This window comes from Thalassophryne amazonica, chromosome 3 (genome assembly GCF_902500255.1).
Source record: "Thalassophryne amazonica chromosome 3, fThaAma1.1, whole genome shotgun sequence".
Taxonomy (NCBI): Eukaryota; Metazoa; Chordata; class Actinopteri; order Batrachoidiformes; family Batrachoididae; genus Thalassophryne; species Thalassophryne amazonica.
Window position 1 is genome coordinate 55866689 of NC_047105.1, and position 15987 is coordinate 55882675.

The 15987-nt window shown below is 41.1% G+C and overlaps 1 pseudogene; it reads right to left on the reverse strand.

The window, feature by feature from the left end:
- Positions 1 to 3694: 3694 nt before the first annotated feature.
- On the reverse strand, positions 3695 to 10720 carry LOC117507763 (annotated as a pseudogene).
- Positions 10721 to 15987: the final 5267 nt, after the last annotated feature.

Below are 15987 nucleotides of genomic sequence, written 5' to 3' on the forward strand. Positions count from 1 at the left end.
TTGAAGCCATGTCTTATTGTGTCAACCAGTTTACAACTTCATGAACAGAACATTTTAAGCATCATTAAATTATAAATAAATTAATTTACCATATCTATTCTTGTTTTAAATTAGCATGATGCTCACGCCATTCATAGATACTATGCTATCTCATGTATTGCCTTTAATATTTAATGTGAGGCCAGCAGGTGGCTAAGTAAGCTAAAGTGCTCCAACTGTAGTTTAGTGAGAGAAATAGACAGAATATGATGCATATTTGGGTTCATAAAATTCCAGGTTGTGATAATTATTGCTTTGTAAAAACTGCATTATGCATAATTTTTTGCACTGGAGTTGTTTAAATACTGGTTAGGTTCAAAAGAGTAGTGTATAAAATGTGCGTAATCAATCAATCAATCAACTTTTTTCTTATATAGCGCCAAATCACAACAAACAGTTGCCCCAAGGCGCTCCATATTGTAAGGCAAGGCCATACAATAATTATAAAAAACCCCAACGGTCAAAACGACCCCCTATGAGCAAGCACTTGGCAACAGTGGGAAGGAAAAACTCCCTTTTAACAGGAAGAAACCTCCAGCAGAACCAGGCTCAGGGAGGGGCAGTCTTCTGCTGAGACTGGTTGGGGCTGAGGGAAAAAAACAGGAAAAAGACATGCCGTGAAGGGGGGCAGAGATCGATCACTAATGATTAAATGCAGAGTGATGCATACGGAGCAAAAAGAGAAAGAAACAGTGCATCATGGGAACCCCCCCACAATCTACGTCTAAAGCAGCATAACCAAGGGATGGTCCAGGGTCACCCGATCCAGCCCTAACTATAAGCCTTAGCGAAAAGGAAAGTTTTAAGCCTAATCTTAAAAGTAGAGAGGGTATCTGTCTCCCTGATCTGAATTGGGAGCTGGTTCCACAGGAGAGGAGCCTGAAAGCTGAAGGCTCTGCCTCCCATTCTACTCTTACAAACCCTAGGAACTACAAGTAAGCCTGCAGTCTGAGAGCGAAGCGCTCTAATGGGGTAATATGGTACTATGAGGTCCCTAAGATAAGATGGGACCTGATTATTCAAAACCTTATAAGTAAGAAGAACAATTTTAAATTCTATTCTAGAATTAACAGGAAGCCAATGAAGAGAGGCCAACACGGGTGAGATATGCTCTCTCCTGCTAGTCCCCGTCAGTACTCTAGCTGCAGCATTCTGAACCAACTGAAGGCTTTTTAGGGAACTTTTAGGACAACCTGATAATAATGAATTACAATAGTCCAGCCTAGAGGAAATAAATGCATGAATTAGTTTTTCAGCATCACTCTGAGACAAGACCTTTCTGATTTTAGAGATATTGCGTAAATGCAAAAAGGCAGTCCTACATATTTGTTTAATATGCGCTTTGAATGACATATCCTGATCAAAAATGACTCCAAGATTTCTCACAGTATTACTAGAGATCAGGGAAATGCCATCCAGAGTAACGATCTGGTTAGACACCATGCTTCTAAGATTTGTGGGGCCAAGTACAATAACTTCAGTTTTATCTGAGTTTAAAAGCAGGAAATTAGAGGTCATCCATGTCTTTATGTCTGTAAGACAATCCTGCAGTTTAGCTAATTGGTGTGTATCCTCTGGCTTCATGGATAGATAAAGCTGGGTATCATCTGCGTAACAATGAAAATTTAAGCAATACCGTCTAATAATACTGCCTAAGGGAAGCATGTATAAAGTGAATAAAATTGGTCCTAGCACAGAACCTTGTGGAACTCCATAATTAACTTTAGTATAATGAGTATAAAGCCTCGGCCCCACAGAATGAGCCACGCATGGGAGTGTCAGCAATTATTTGAAGAATGATCCACCTTTTAAGCTGTCACATATCCGCTACTAAGGTGCTTCTGTGTGCCTCTCTGTACCTCACATGTGCCTCGTATCATCCTCTAGTGAGCCACGACTGATTTGAGCCCCATCCAGCCTCGAATGGCTCGTGTCGCCACATATGATCCATGTTAACGTGACTTTGGTGCACATTTCGGCATTGGTTTGGTCCAAACCTCCAGCCCTCCCACACTTGGTCCCTTTAAAGTGTGGGCTTTCAATTCACAGCATCCATTCAAGATGTTGTCACATTTTTTTTTTTTTTTGCGTCAGGCTGCTGTTCACCTGTGTTCCAGAGTCATTAAATGCAGCAGTTCTGTGTGTTCACCCAGCTCTCTGTGACCAAAAAAAAGGACACCACAACGAGGTGGCCGCTTTAATTATATGCACCCACAACTGTGTGGATTGATCACAAAACACATCCATAACCAGACCAGCTAGAACCGAGCCACAGGTTCCTGGACAGCCGCCTCTGCGCTTCTTCTCACTGGCTTTATTTCTTCTGTGGCTTACAGTCATTTTGACACCGTGATCCAACTTTTAACTTTGAGTTCCTCCATTAATGTCTGCAAAATTGCTCTTTTGCACGCTCGCATTGTGCGCTCGCGTTGTGCGTAAATGCTCGTCTTGAGTGCGAGACATTGCGTCAGCGTGCGCAGAACGAGCCTCATGTGATCCATTAGAACAAGATGTTAAATCTATCATAAACATACTTTAACAGCTACTTATAAGGAAGGAATGAGCATGCAACTGTTTTACCAAGCTATTTAAACATTACAAATAATTACGTTTTAGGCGGTTTCAAATATGCTCTCCACCTCAGTGCATGAGACAGAGACAGGAAAAAAACTCCAAAATGAAACATCGTCTGTGATTCCAGAAGCAATTAGAGGTGTTTTCAACATCTCAGCTCTGACAGAAAATTATTAATCTGCTACAAAATAATTATTTTAAACACAGTGTCTGGCGCACAAAGCAGGTGGGATTGTAGTGTGCGAGAGGGCGGAGCCAAAATAGCCTGTCCAAAAAAACCTGTCCTGTCTTCATAGCTGCCAGGTGCTCGGATAATGAACTTTTAACAGCCTCTTCCTCACCACAAACATGCCTCTAAAATCCTTGTTTGTCCTTGTAGTACCTCGTACACAAACTGCCCCACACTGTTGTTGCTAAATTTTGAACTTCTTGAAATTAGCTCCACGCTCAGAGATGAGCCTTGTTAGCCGAATATTCTGCCTCTAAGAGCCTCTCAGAGCTACTTTTCTCCGTTTGTTGAATAACTGGACTTGTACCCCCCCCCCCCCCCAAAAAAAAAACATGCTACGTGGCTCAGTATTCATTCTTCATTATTCAGTGGGACCAGGGCTTAAGTAAGTGAATTTATGTTAATTTATGTTCGTGATAAATAGTCATACCAGTAAAATGCACTTTATTGTAAATGCATACAGGGTCATTTACATTGCAGTGGGAGCCCCCCCCACCCCCCGTCAGTTCATGGTCTTGGGATGAGAGCCCTTAGCAAATAATTCTATAGCAATACCCTGACCAACATGAGATGCTCCTCACTGTTCTTGTGTTGCCAGAATAGTATGTGGCTCAAATACGATTACTGTAAACTCCCAGAATGCTTGTCATGTTTAACCTGTGACCTCGCAGCCCACCCTTAATCTCACATTGTGTGTGAAATTTGACAATTTACTTTCTCCTGTTTAAATAAGGTTGCTAAAAATTACAATTAAATGACACAATAAAACATGTTTTATGTGTCTAATCTCAAATCTAAACACAAATGCAAAACATGTTTTTAAAAATAGTTTTTATTCAAAACATAATTTTCTCAGGCTGGCAGTCTAACATGGCAGGCATTACTAGGTACGGGTGGGGGAGCGTAAGGTGTGCCATGTGTGGGCATTGCACCTCTATACTCCCCCTGAGCGAGGAGTCCACCAAAGAAACTGTTTTGGAGGGTCTGCAGGTAGCGCAGCCTTGGGGCTGCTGCAGTCTCTCCAGGCACAGCCGCCTCCTTCTGCATCAGCGGTGAGTTCAGGTGTCCCTCTGCAGCCGCCACCTGAAGGAGCAAGTGAGAGAAAAGAAAGGAGAACAGGACAGAGGTTGAGGGGTCACTGCTCAGACAATGATCTCAGACATGTGGCTAAAAAGAACTGAGTAAGAATGAAACATAAAGCACCAACACGCAGGAATGTTGTGATATTTGATGGGACTTGAACGCTTTACCTTGTCTGCCACAGAGTGGTGCAGCTGCTGGGGACAGTTGGACATTCTGATCTCCACCTGCTGGATCTGGATCCCCCAGTCCTCCGTGGTGGCCTCCAGAATGGACTGAGAAGACACAACATGTCCATGTTTACATGCAGGAGACATGCCCACTAATGGAGTCCTACTACCAACACTACAGTATAGAGAAGAATGAGAGGGGAGCTGATTCTAGACCACTAGATCCTGAACAAGAAGTCTGATAGCAGAACCTCCTCACACTGGTTCATCATCAGAGAGTCTAAAAGCTGGTGTACCTGTATGATGGAGGTGACCTCTTCCTGCACTGACAGGATGTCACGCAGGCTCATTGTGCACAGGACCTTCCTCATAGCGGTCTGAGCCAACAGACGGATCGCCACGTGCACGTCGCTGACATTAGTCACACATTTGACAGCGTTCTGGACCCGGTAGCAGATCACACCATCAGCCCACACCCGGACAAGATCTTCAGTCACAACCTGAAAGCAGCAGAGCAACAACAGCTGTTCATGATCTGGATGTGAATCGAGGAAACAATTATTTTCATTAAACAATATGAAACAAAATGTTTTGACCTTTACTGTCAAAAGTCACAAACTGATGCATGTATTTTGAAAGAAATGTGTTTGACATGAGAAATTGTAAAGACGTCCAGCTGATATCCAGATGTGGTGAACTGTTGTATGTGCAGGTGAGTGCCGCTCTAGTTTGAATGTGCTTTAAACGTCTCTGACTGTGACACACACACTGGTGTGTTGAGTGTAAGTGGACGTGTGTGTCGTACCTCCTGTGGTGGGGATGTTGAAGGTGATGGTGCGGACGTCGACTCTCACCAAAGTGTCCGTCCATGGCAGGATGAAGACCAACCCTGTGACATTACAAGAAGACAAACTAAAGCCGCCGCAAACAAACACAGTAATGATGAAGCTTCTGCACAAATGTTTGAGAAACACTTCCAACCTGGTCCTCTGTTTCCTCCTCGCCAAACAAGTCCCAGGCGATAGATCACGGCCCGCTCATACGTGTGAATGACCTGTGCAGAGAGAGAAACCACATTGGTGCTCACAAGTCAGTCTGTTCTTTATCTACGTTTATCCTGGAAGTGGACAGTGAGAGATGTTCCATCAGCTCATTTTCACAAAAAAGCTTTGATCACTTACAATATTTATCATTTAAATACATTTAATCAAACACAAAAACCTATAAGTAAAGAAACATTATAGAGGATTAATGTGCAGAGCTGTAGAATTAAAAAAAAAAAAAAAAAAAAAAAAAAATACAGAATAAACATGTCAGCCTCAATAAGTGATGTGATCAGACCAGCAGTTTGTCCTGCAGCCTGACGACTGCTTATCGACTCAATAATTATCAGCTGCAAATGATCAAAAACTGACCTTAAAGCACCTCCATATGGAGAGGGGCAGAGTGAGCAGTAACACAAGGTAGGAGCAAAGCGCCAAGAACCAATCACAGCAGCTCAAAACACCATCAGGACTCTCCAAGACTGAAGGAAGGAAAATTCATTGACTGCACAAAATCAGTTCGCTCATCTGTAGAAATCAATTCAAGGAGTGATTTCATTAAGGACAATTGGAAACAGCAGTGCACCGCACACAAAACACATTCACTTTATTATTCAAGAAAAACAAACATTTTGACACTGCCTTTTTTTCGAGGAGGGGGGTATAGAAAACTATATTTTTGAAAAGTTTATCCTGTAAGAATTCAGAAAACCAGTGTTTTCATTTGCTTTGATAACTAACTGGCCACCATGTTGGATGTTCAAAAGGGCGACCACTGAAGTGGTTGGAGGTTTTGTGATCACTGCTGTCTGTATGTTTGTATACATGATTACTCAAAATATAGACCACAAAGAAAGAATGACAGACAGATAGACAAAGATGCTCACAAGTCATGTTTTGCAAGTCCAAGTCAAGTCTCAAGTGTTTGAGCTCAAGTCCAAATCAAGTCTCAAGTCTCTGGCCATCTGGTGGGTCCTGAACACCACATTGTTAAATCTTATTAAAATTCTGAATTCAAACATGTACGATTGCACATCCAGCTAGGGACGTCTTAGCTCCCTGTGAAATGGTTCAATCTAGTGCAATCTGACACTTTATTTGGACCATTTTTTGTGACTGTACACGATCAGGTTTTATTTCAATATTTTACTTGTTTGTTTAACCTGAATATGAACAGCAGAACTGGTACCTACATCAACATCGTAATCATAACCTTCATTAATATGAGTTTTTCTTATCCCCCATTAAAGGTGCACTCTGATTGGCTAGTGGTTCCTCCTGTTTGACCTTAATAATGGGCAGAGGACAGGTTTTGTGTGTGTCCAGGTGAACCTTGTTAACTCACGCAAGTTGGGGTCCACAAAATTGATCTGCGACTTATCTGAAACCATGAGTTAATAAGGTTGACCAAAAAAACCATGCAGTAGTTATAGTCTAAATTTTTGGGGTCCACAAATCAACCGTGAGTAAAGCCAAAACCCGAAAACGCATATGCGAGCTAATGGGGTTCACCTGTATTCATCTGTGTACAATGACAACAAATTAAATTTTCATTGTTTTAATTATTATTATCTATTAGATTCGGTGTTCTGTTTTTTGCTTACTTTTGGATTATATCTTAATTTCATGTTCTAACCAATAGGCTTCCGGCCGCACAGGGCTTGGACCCCTAAATTTCATCAGTGTCATCGGGACAGACAACACTGGACACTTTTCATGAAAATTATGTTAAAGCTGTTCCACACACCCAGTATAATGATGTTTGTAGCGTTACCAAACGGAGCAGAGGGTTACAGGCTTTATGGCTTCGACAGTCTAAATGTAAAGGATCTGACACAGCTCTGAGACTTTACTCTCTTCTGTAAGCGAAATGAAGCAATGCTTCATACGAGCCGGACTAGGCTAATACACGCTTCATATACTGAGCTGCAAATCCCAAGGTTTATATGTGCAGTCGTTTTTAATCAAAGGAGTCGCTGATGCTGTTCACGAGTTTCGAAGCTCAGGTGTGAGTCAAGTCTGAAGTCACTGTTTGTGCGACTTAAGTCCAAGTCGGAAACTCGAGTCCCCATTTCTGAGACAGACAGACAGGTTAATAACTGTAGTGCCACGCCTGTTGATTCAAAAACTTGCAATACCTTCACTTATCCAGCAGATGGCCTCTGCAAGGTCACATGGTGAACCAAAAATAACTAACCGTCAAACTTCTAGAAAGCCTAAAATATGATGTTTTAAACATTGTAAACCTCTCTCACTAAATTGGCCTCTGCTCAAGTTAAATGTTTGGATTACCTGTCTGACGTTTTTGTCGTCTCATTTTTTCACTTTCTTTTGTGTCGTAGAGTTCCACAGTTGTAAACATTTTTGCTGAAAGTGAACTTCCTGCTGACAGAATGAACTCCTTTCCCTGATCTTACATCTGATGTCAAATCTTCAGCAGCTTTGTTACAACTGAGCAAGCTTTGTGCTTTATGTCATACAGCTTTGATATTTGAAACATTTTACTGCTTCATTCAGATTGTAGTTGACGGTGTTTATCTTTGCCTCAGGATTAGTTTGCGTGTTTTTCAAACACGCATGAACATAATCTATCAGTGAAGGGAAAAAATTTTCATGAATTTGGAAACATTGGGTTTTCTGAATACTTTCACAATAAACACAAAATGAATGTTTTTTTTTTTTTTTTAATCCACCGAAAAGCAAATGAAATTATCAGGAAATTTGAGAAACGTTTGCCTGTTTGTTCCCTTACCCTCCCTCCCTCCCTTAAATCGCCCTGGCAACACCAGAATCATCAAGAAGATAAGTGTCATTGTGAGAGTGAAGAGCTGAACAGTTGTCCCATGGCCAGGACAGAATGCGATATCAGGATGCAATGTCATATCTTTACATAATGGTGACATTTTACCAACTTTTAACAGAACATCAACATGTCTGTGCCAACTTCCTCTGGGAATCAGTTGGCATCACTGCAAGCAACAATGGCCTATCACCTCCAGGATGCTGTGATTAGCAGCAAGGCTATACCTGTCAGTCTTGATTTAATGTTATAGTTTTTGTGCATGTTAAAAAATGCCAACTTGGCTCAAGGAGGATCACTGGTCCTCAGCTGTATCTATTGGAATCCTAATTTTCAGATCTGATAATGCAGTAGGTTTTAAGGAGTCATTTATGGAAATTTTGCAAACCTGCAGACTGACTCCAAACTAAATTAATATAGGGCACGATGATCTTCCTCTTCTTCTTTCATCTGCTCCCGTTAGGGGTCGCCGCAGCAGTTCAATTGTTTCCATCTCACCCAGTCCTCTGTAACTTCCTCTGTCACACCAACCACCAGCGTGTCCTCCCTCAGCACATCCATAAACCTCCTCTTTGGCCTCCCTCTTCTCCTCCTGCCTGGTGGCTCTGTTCTCAGCATCCTTCTCCCTATATACCCTGGGTCCCTCCTCTGCAAATGTCCAAACCATCTCAATCTCACCTCTCTGACTTTCTCTCCAAATTGTCCCACCTGAGCTGTCCCTCTGATATATTCTGTCCTAATCTTGTCCATTTTTGTCACTCTAAGCAAGAATCTCCTCTCTTTCCATGCCTGTATTTAAATATGCAAATTCATATTAAAAGGTCCTGTGAGATGGGAATCCTCTCTCCATTAGATCAGTCAACATGAACACAGAAAAGAAATTCTGCTGAATGTGAGCCACAGATGATGAAAATAAAGTAGAGACATGCAGGGATAGCTTAATTTGGTACCCTGTCATACAAAAAAACATTAGTCGGAGCGTGTGTGTGAGGCCATAAATGCTGTGGGCTCAGAACAGCGCACACACACACTAAAGTAAAAAAAAAAAAGAGGTGTGCTGTGGCTGACTGTGACATTCACGTCTTTACACATGCATTCATTGACCAATACTATACACAGGGACACAGTCAGGGGCTCATAAAGAAGCTTTGCAGCTTTAGTTTCACCATCAAAGGAAACAAAACAATAACAAAAAAAACATTTGAGCGCTCACATGCCCAAATGTGCCTGTGCTTTTCATTCGGAACAATTACACGAATAAACCATTTATTCACCAAGCAGCCACCCATCGCACACTGTGCCAACCTGCCTGTTCCCAACCCAATGCATTTGCGCATCACATATGATTTGAACATTGATGGAATGAAAATGTTTCCCATTAACAAAGCCAAATTCATCATGCGATGGCACCTTTATAGCAATATGTGTACAGATAATGGCTCCGATTACATTCGGGAAACCAGCACTTGCTGCAAAATGTGCTTTAATGTTGGAATGTGATGTACCTGGATGACATTCAGATGATTGCGTTACACACCACTGGCACGGCTCAGCTCGGGGTTGACTGGCACACTCCTGACCGATCAGCCAGCTCCCACTGGAATGCCCCTGTTGCCAGGAAGCCCAGCGTGGTCAGCACCTGTGTGGGCACAGACAACCCCTGGCTCCTCGCCGTATTGCACTCTGGGCTGGCTGCAGTTCTGTGCACAACTGCAGTCACTGTGGTCCTGGTAATCGTAATCATCTTATGAGCCAATTATCGTCATTTGCAAGTAAATCCTAGCCTTCCCTGAATACATGCCTATGTCAGATTGCACCATTTGCAAGGTCCTTTAACAACGCTAACACAACCACTGTTAGTGCCATTTCCTCATCACTTTGCACCTGCTTTTATATCCACCCATATAATTGTAAACACGTGGGTGTGTTAATTTTTCATAAGTGTGTCTCTAATGTGCACATTACTCTGACTTCATGCTTTAACAGTTCCCAGCATCACCTTTACATATCTCCATTGGAACAATAGCTGTAGAAACATGCGTATGCCAGCCATGAACTTGACGTGGTGCACGACACGTTTCCATGGTCATTTCACTTGTGATACATCTGAACGTTGGCGTGGAGTCGGACGTACACCATGATTTTGTGCATATGCAGCCTTTGTACCTCAGGCCCCAAGTCCTCTGGGACCCCTAACCTGACATCTCTTGTTGCTCTGCAGTGAAACACCTGAGGGTGGAGAAAGCTCCAGGGAGCTGTGGTATTGGAGCTGAACTCCTCCAGGCCGGTGCTGTACTTATTGCATATGATCTTTTTTTCATTTTGGGAGACAGGCTGGATGAAAGGACTTGTGTTCCGCCATGGATAGGAATTGTTGACTGCATTGATTGCAACTACTACAGGGATATTGCCCTGTTCTCTATGTTGGAAAAATCCTTTTTGTGCCAAATCAAAAGTTGAATCCAAAACTGTCTAAATATAGTTTTAAAAAATGTGTGAATTTCCTTTCAACTCCACACATATAAATTCACTGAAAAATTGTGCTGGAGAGAATGCAGTTGGTCTTGACTAAAATTACTAGGGAGCTGTGAGAGTTTTGCTTAAATCCAGGCTTGGATTTTGCCAAGCAGTGTTTGTTTATAGAAGTGTTCTCACCATCTGTCCTTTGTTTCATGGTGGATTTAGGTGCAGACTCGAACAGTGACTGCAGCTCAGGGAGTGGAATCCTCCAGTCTGATAGCAGAGAGACGTCTTTGGCAGCATCCACTGTCCTCCCTGTGCCCATCCAGGATCATGGAAAGAAGGAGCTAGACCACCTCCTTTCAGGAGGTGCACCACCAAGTTATTGTTGGGCAGAAGGAAAAGAGAGAAGAGGAACTTCACAGTAACCCAGAGGTTTCCACTGTGGGGTGTTGGGTTGTGTCTGGAGAGGAGGTGTGAACATCCAGAGCTACTGTTTGAGGATGAGAAAGTAATGGATTGAAGTTTAAGAGGATGCCAACGATAAGAATGTTTGTCCTACACTGGGAAAAAAAATGCAAAGTGAAATTTAGTTTTAAAAAATACAAGAAAACAAAAACCCATAGGTAACAATTTGAACACAGAAATTCTAATTTAACTGGGTACATTCTGTTGTTTTTGTCAGTAAATGTTACTCACATATATAATTAATAAATTCTACTTAAAAACTGTGTTAGAGCTAATAAAAACATTTTCTAAAAGTGCCCTGTTACCTTGCAATAGATTCTCAGAACACTGTACAATGACGCATCTAGGCATGGGCCGGTATGAGATTTGGACGGTATGATAACTATGGGCAAAAATACCACAGTTTCGTGGTATTATGTGTAGGTTTAAAATGTGCTTTAACAACATTATGGCTAATTGCATATGAAGCACACTTGATTCAGGCGCACTAATTGATGCGACGTCTACCGCTACGAGCACTATACCACTGATAACTTCAGAGAAAATACCAAAATAATAGCCTCTCTTTTAGACATGTAGCATCTGCCCCGTGTGTAACAACTTACTTGTTTAGGGAGAAACGTGGCTAGAATAATTGGCCCAGCTTCACCAACAAAGTGCTTGGAATAGATGCATTTGTCCTTCTTGACATTTTTGTGGGAGAAATTTGGTCAACCACAACCATGACTCGAGTCCACCACTTGTACTTCTCAGTGGTTTCAAGAATGGGATAAAGTTTATGCCTTTTTGGCTTGAAGGGCTATTCCGCAGAAAATAAAACGAAAAAGTCAATTTGGTCCTTTTAGTTGGAGGGAAAAGTTCAGTGCAGGCTTTGCCTCCTTCAGCCATGATGCAGAGCTAGCTAACGTTAGCTGCCTGTTTGTAAACAGACAGAGGTGCACACCAGTGGGAAGGGCGGCAGTGGCCGCCTCTGCTCTGCCTGTCAAGAATTCACATAAACCGCTCATACTGTAGGGACAGTTTAATGGAAAATTTTAGTGGTTTTGATAACGTGGTTTTTTCATACTGCGGTATACCATGAAACCGGTTATCGGCCCATGTCTAGATGCATCACGTCCATTCATCCCAGGAGCTTAAAGCGTCTCTCCTTCCTTGCTCAGGAAAATTTGGACAGAAGTGGGAATTGAACCTTTTACGTAATCAGTGGGCAATTGGCTCAAACAACTGGGACATAGTCATCTACAACCAGTCTGACTTCAAAAACATGGTGGTTGGATGTTTACATAGAGTCATTATGGGCATGAATGTCATGGCAGTTTTGGACTGTTGATGTCTTTGAGTTATTCTTTTGTCAGGGTGGAATGATCGCATAGCATACAATAATAACTCTTAAAAACAAAAATTGGGGGCACAAGTTTGAGTTTATTTTGGATCTTCTCGAATCCACACAGGGTCAGAATTATACTTACAGGCTCAAATACATGCATGCACACATTTGTAGAGCCTGTTCTAAGATGAGATACCACTGCATAGAAATTTTTTCTTCATTAGATTTGGAACAGTTTTGGAGCAGATTTTACACATAAGTCTGTAACATTTACAACCCCAATTCCAATGAAGTTGGGACGTTGTGTAAAATGTAAATAAAAACAGAATACAATGATTTGCAAATCCTCTTCAACCTATATTCAATTGAATACACCACAAAGACAAGATATTTAATGTTCAAACTGATAAACTTTATTTTTGTGCAAATATTTGCTCATTTTGAAATGGATGCCTGCAACATGTTCCAAAAAAGTTGGTACAGTGGTATGTTTACCACTGTGTTACATCACCTTTCCTTCTAACAACACTCAGTAAGCGTTTGGGAATTGAGGACATTAATTGTTGAAGCATTGTCGGTGGAATTCTTTCCCATTCTTGCTTGATGTACGACTTCAGTTGTTCAATTTTCATATTCAATTCATATTTTGCTCTTCATAATGTGCCACACATTTTCAATGGCAAACAGGTCTGGACTGCAGGCAGGCCAGTCTAGTACCTGCACTCTTTTACTACAAAGCCATGCTGTTGTAACGTGCAGAATGTGGCTTGGCATTGTTTTACTGCAATAAGCAGGGACGTCCCTGAAAAAGAAGTTGTTTGGATGGCAGCATGTATTGCTCCAAAACCTGGATGTACCTTTCAGCATTGATGGTGCCATCATAGATGTGTAAGTTGCCCATGCCATGGGCACTAACACACCCCATACCATCACAGATGCTGGCTTTTGAACTTTGCACTGGTAACAATCTGGATGGTCTTTTTCCTCTTTTGTCCAGAGGACACGACGTCCATGATTTCCAAAAACAATATGAAATGTGGACTCATCAGACCACAGCACACTTTTCCACTTTGTGGCTGTCCATTCCAAATGAGCTCGGGCCCAGAGAAGTCGGCAGTGTTTCTGGATGTTGTTGATGTATGGCTTTCACTTTGCATGGTAGAGTTTTAACTTGCACTTGTAGATGTAGCGACAAACTGTGTTAACTGACAATGGTTTTCTGAAGTGTTCCTGAGCCCAAGCGGTAAGATCCTTTACACAATGATGTTGGTTTTTAATGCAGTGCCACCTGAGGGAGTGAAGGTCACTGGTGTTCAGTGTTGGTTTTCGGCCTTGCCGCTTACATGTAGAAAGTTCTCCAGATTCTCTGAATCTTCTGATTATATTATGGACCGTAGGTGATGGAATCCCTAAATTCCGTGCAATTGAACGTTGAGAAACATTGTTCTTAACCTGTTGGACTATTTTCTTCATGCAGTTGTTCACAAAGTGATGATCCTCGCCCCACCTTTACTTGTGAACGGCTGAGCCTTTTGGGGATGCTCCTTTTATATCCAATCATGAGTGTTCTCAGTTCCCAAACGCTTATTGAGTGTTGTTAGAAGGAAAAGTGATGTAACACAGTGGTAAACATACCACTGTCCCAGCTTTTTTGAAACGTGTTGCAGGCATCCATTTCAAAATGAGCAAATATTTGCACAAAAATAATAAAGTTTATCAGTTTGAACATTAAATATCTTGTCTTTGTGGTGTATTCAACTGAATATAGGTTGAAGAGGATTTGCAAATCATTGTATTCTGTTTTTATTTACATTTTACACAACATCCCAACTTCATTGGAATTGGGGTTGTACTTAAAAAAGCGAGAATTTAAGTTGCACAGAATTTGTGTGGGAATTATCAAGCTTTTTTTGTTTTAGTAAATTTCACTCTGCATTATTTTCCGTGTGAAAAGGAACTACAGGGATTGTTGATCTTGTTTTAAATCCAAAGCTTTAAAGCAGTCATGCACAAAATAAGCACAAAATAAAGTCTGCACCCAAAAATACCGCACTCACTGTCACTGTGCACTCACTGTGCATCTCACTGTCTGTTGGGGTATTGATATGATGCAGCATATAAACCTATTATTATTATTATTATTATTATTATTTCATGTCTGTTGCTTTAAATGGAAAAGAGCTGTTGATTTCCATGCCCTTCCTTCTTATTCCCAGAGTTGATGTGAGTCACAAATGAACATTTTCCAGAAAAACTGGATATCCAGATGTAAAACCTACCACTATATATATATAAAATGGACACTTTTGAAGTGACAGTGTTGATGTTGAAACCCATGTTAAAGATGACAGTTAACCACATGGGCATGTCACACACAGGACATGCCATTTCACTGGGTGTCTCACTTCGCAACAAGCATGCCATATGTCACAGAAGTCTAAAATTTCAGTTTCAAGGTTAAATTTATCTGACAGCAGAATAATTTCTCCACACACAGATACAGGATTGTGAAACCTTTGAGGTTTATCATGAAACTCCAACCACATGGAACTGTGCAAACTTAAAAAAAAAACATGTTGCGTGACATGACCCCTTTAAATTGTGCTCATTTTTTGCCGACAGGAAATCAACCCCTTGAAAATAGTTTGAACTGTTCAGTCAGCAAGTTTCTGGAAATGTGTTAGCAGAAGTGAACTTATTTGGAAAATATGACTGAAATTAGCATTTTACAAAAAAAAAGTGATCTTCATTTTTGTGTTCTAATTATAAAAATTATTATGAGAAATTCTTTGTTTGAAAGTAAACTATAGCAAACTTTTTCAACAAGGATTCTGACTCCTAAACGTACATTTCCAGAGAATTTGTGTTAGGAACTATCTTTAAAAATTTATATTATGTAATTTTGTGAGTGATGACTGCGATATTTGTTTGGCCGTTGTTGTGTCTTTAGTAGACATTTTTAAATGCATTTTGTGCAGATTATACAAATGGTTTCTAATAAAATTGATTTCAATTCTACGAAAGAGCTTGTAAGCAGGTGAATGTCTTAGTTCCTGTCATCCTTCTGATCACTTGGGTGGAAGCTGTGATCAGTTCGAGTGAACACAGCATCATGCTGTGATCAGTCGGGGAGCGAGATGACACACAAAGTGACCATTATTATTCTTTTCACTATTCATAAAATCAAAGCTCACTCACACCACCCTGCTTTTAGTCTGTTTACAGCTACAATTTTTCACACATTCATTTCCCTCTCTCTTTTTTCTCTTTATTTTTCAAACCCTGTTATTTTCCTTCATCAGCCTTTTTCCCACCTGCCTTCAGGAAATTTTTTCCTCCATTTGTTTTATCTCTCACTTCCCTTTTATGTGTATGTGAAATGAATATAAGCAGCTGCAGCCTGAAAGACCCCCCCCCCATGACCAACAACGCGTAATGTATGTCCACTCACATCCACATCCTTTATCTCTGCACACATAGGAGAGCACGCTAAGCAATGACACAAAGGGATCTACATGTGTGCAATCAAATGAGAGATGTGCTGTATACACATTTCAAGGGATTAGCTTTTGTATATTCTCAGCTCAAAGGCGCGAATTTAAAATTCTGCACTTTACCGTTTTCACATTGACAAAGCTGAATCACACCTGCAGATTCCACTCCCCATCCCTATCTATAACTATGGAATTACTCTCAAGCACTTTTAAAAATGTTGGCCCACATTTTTAAAATACCACCCTGGAGTGCATTTATGCTCAGTGCAAGTCAAGTCAGAGGTTATGTTTTCTACAAACTGG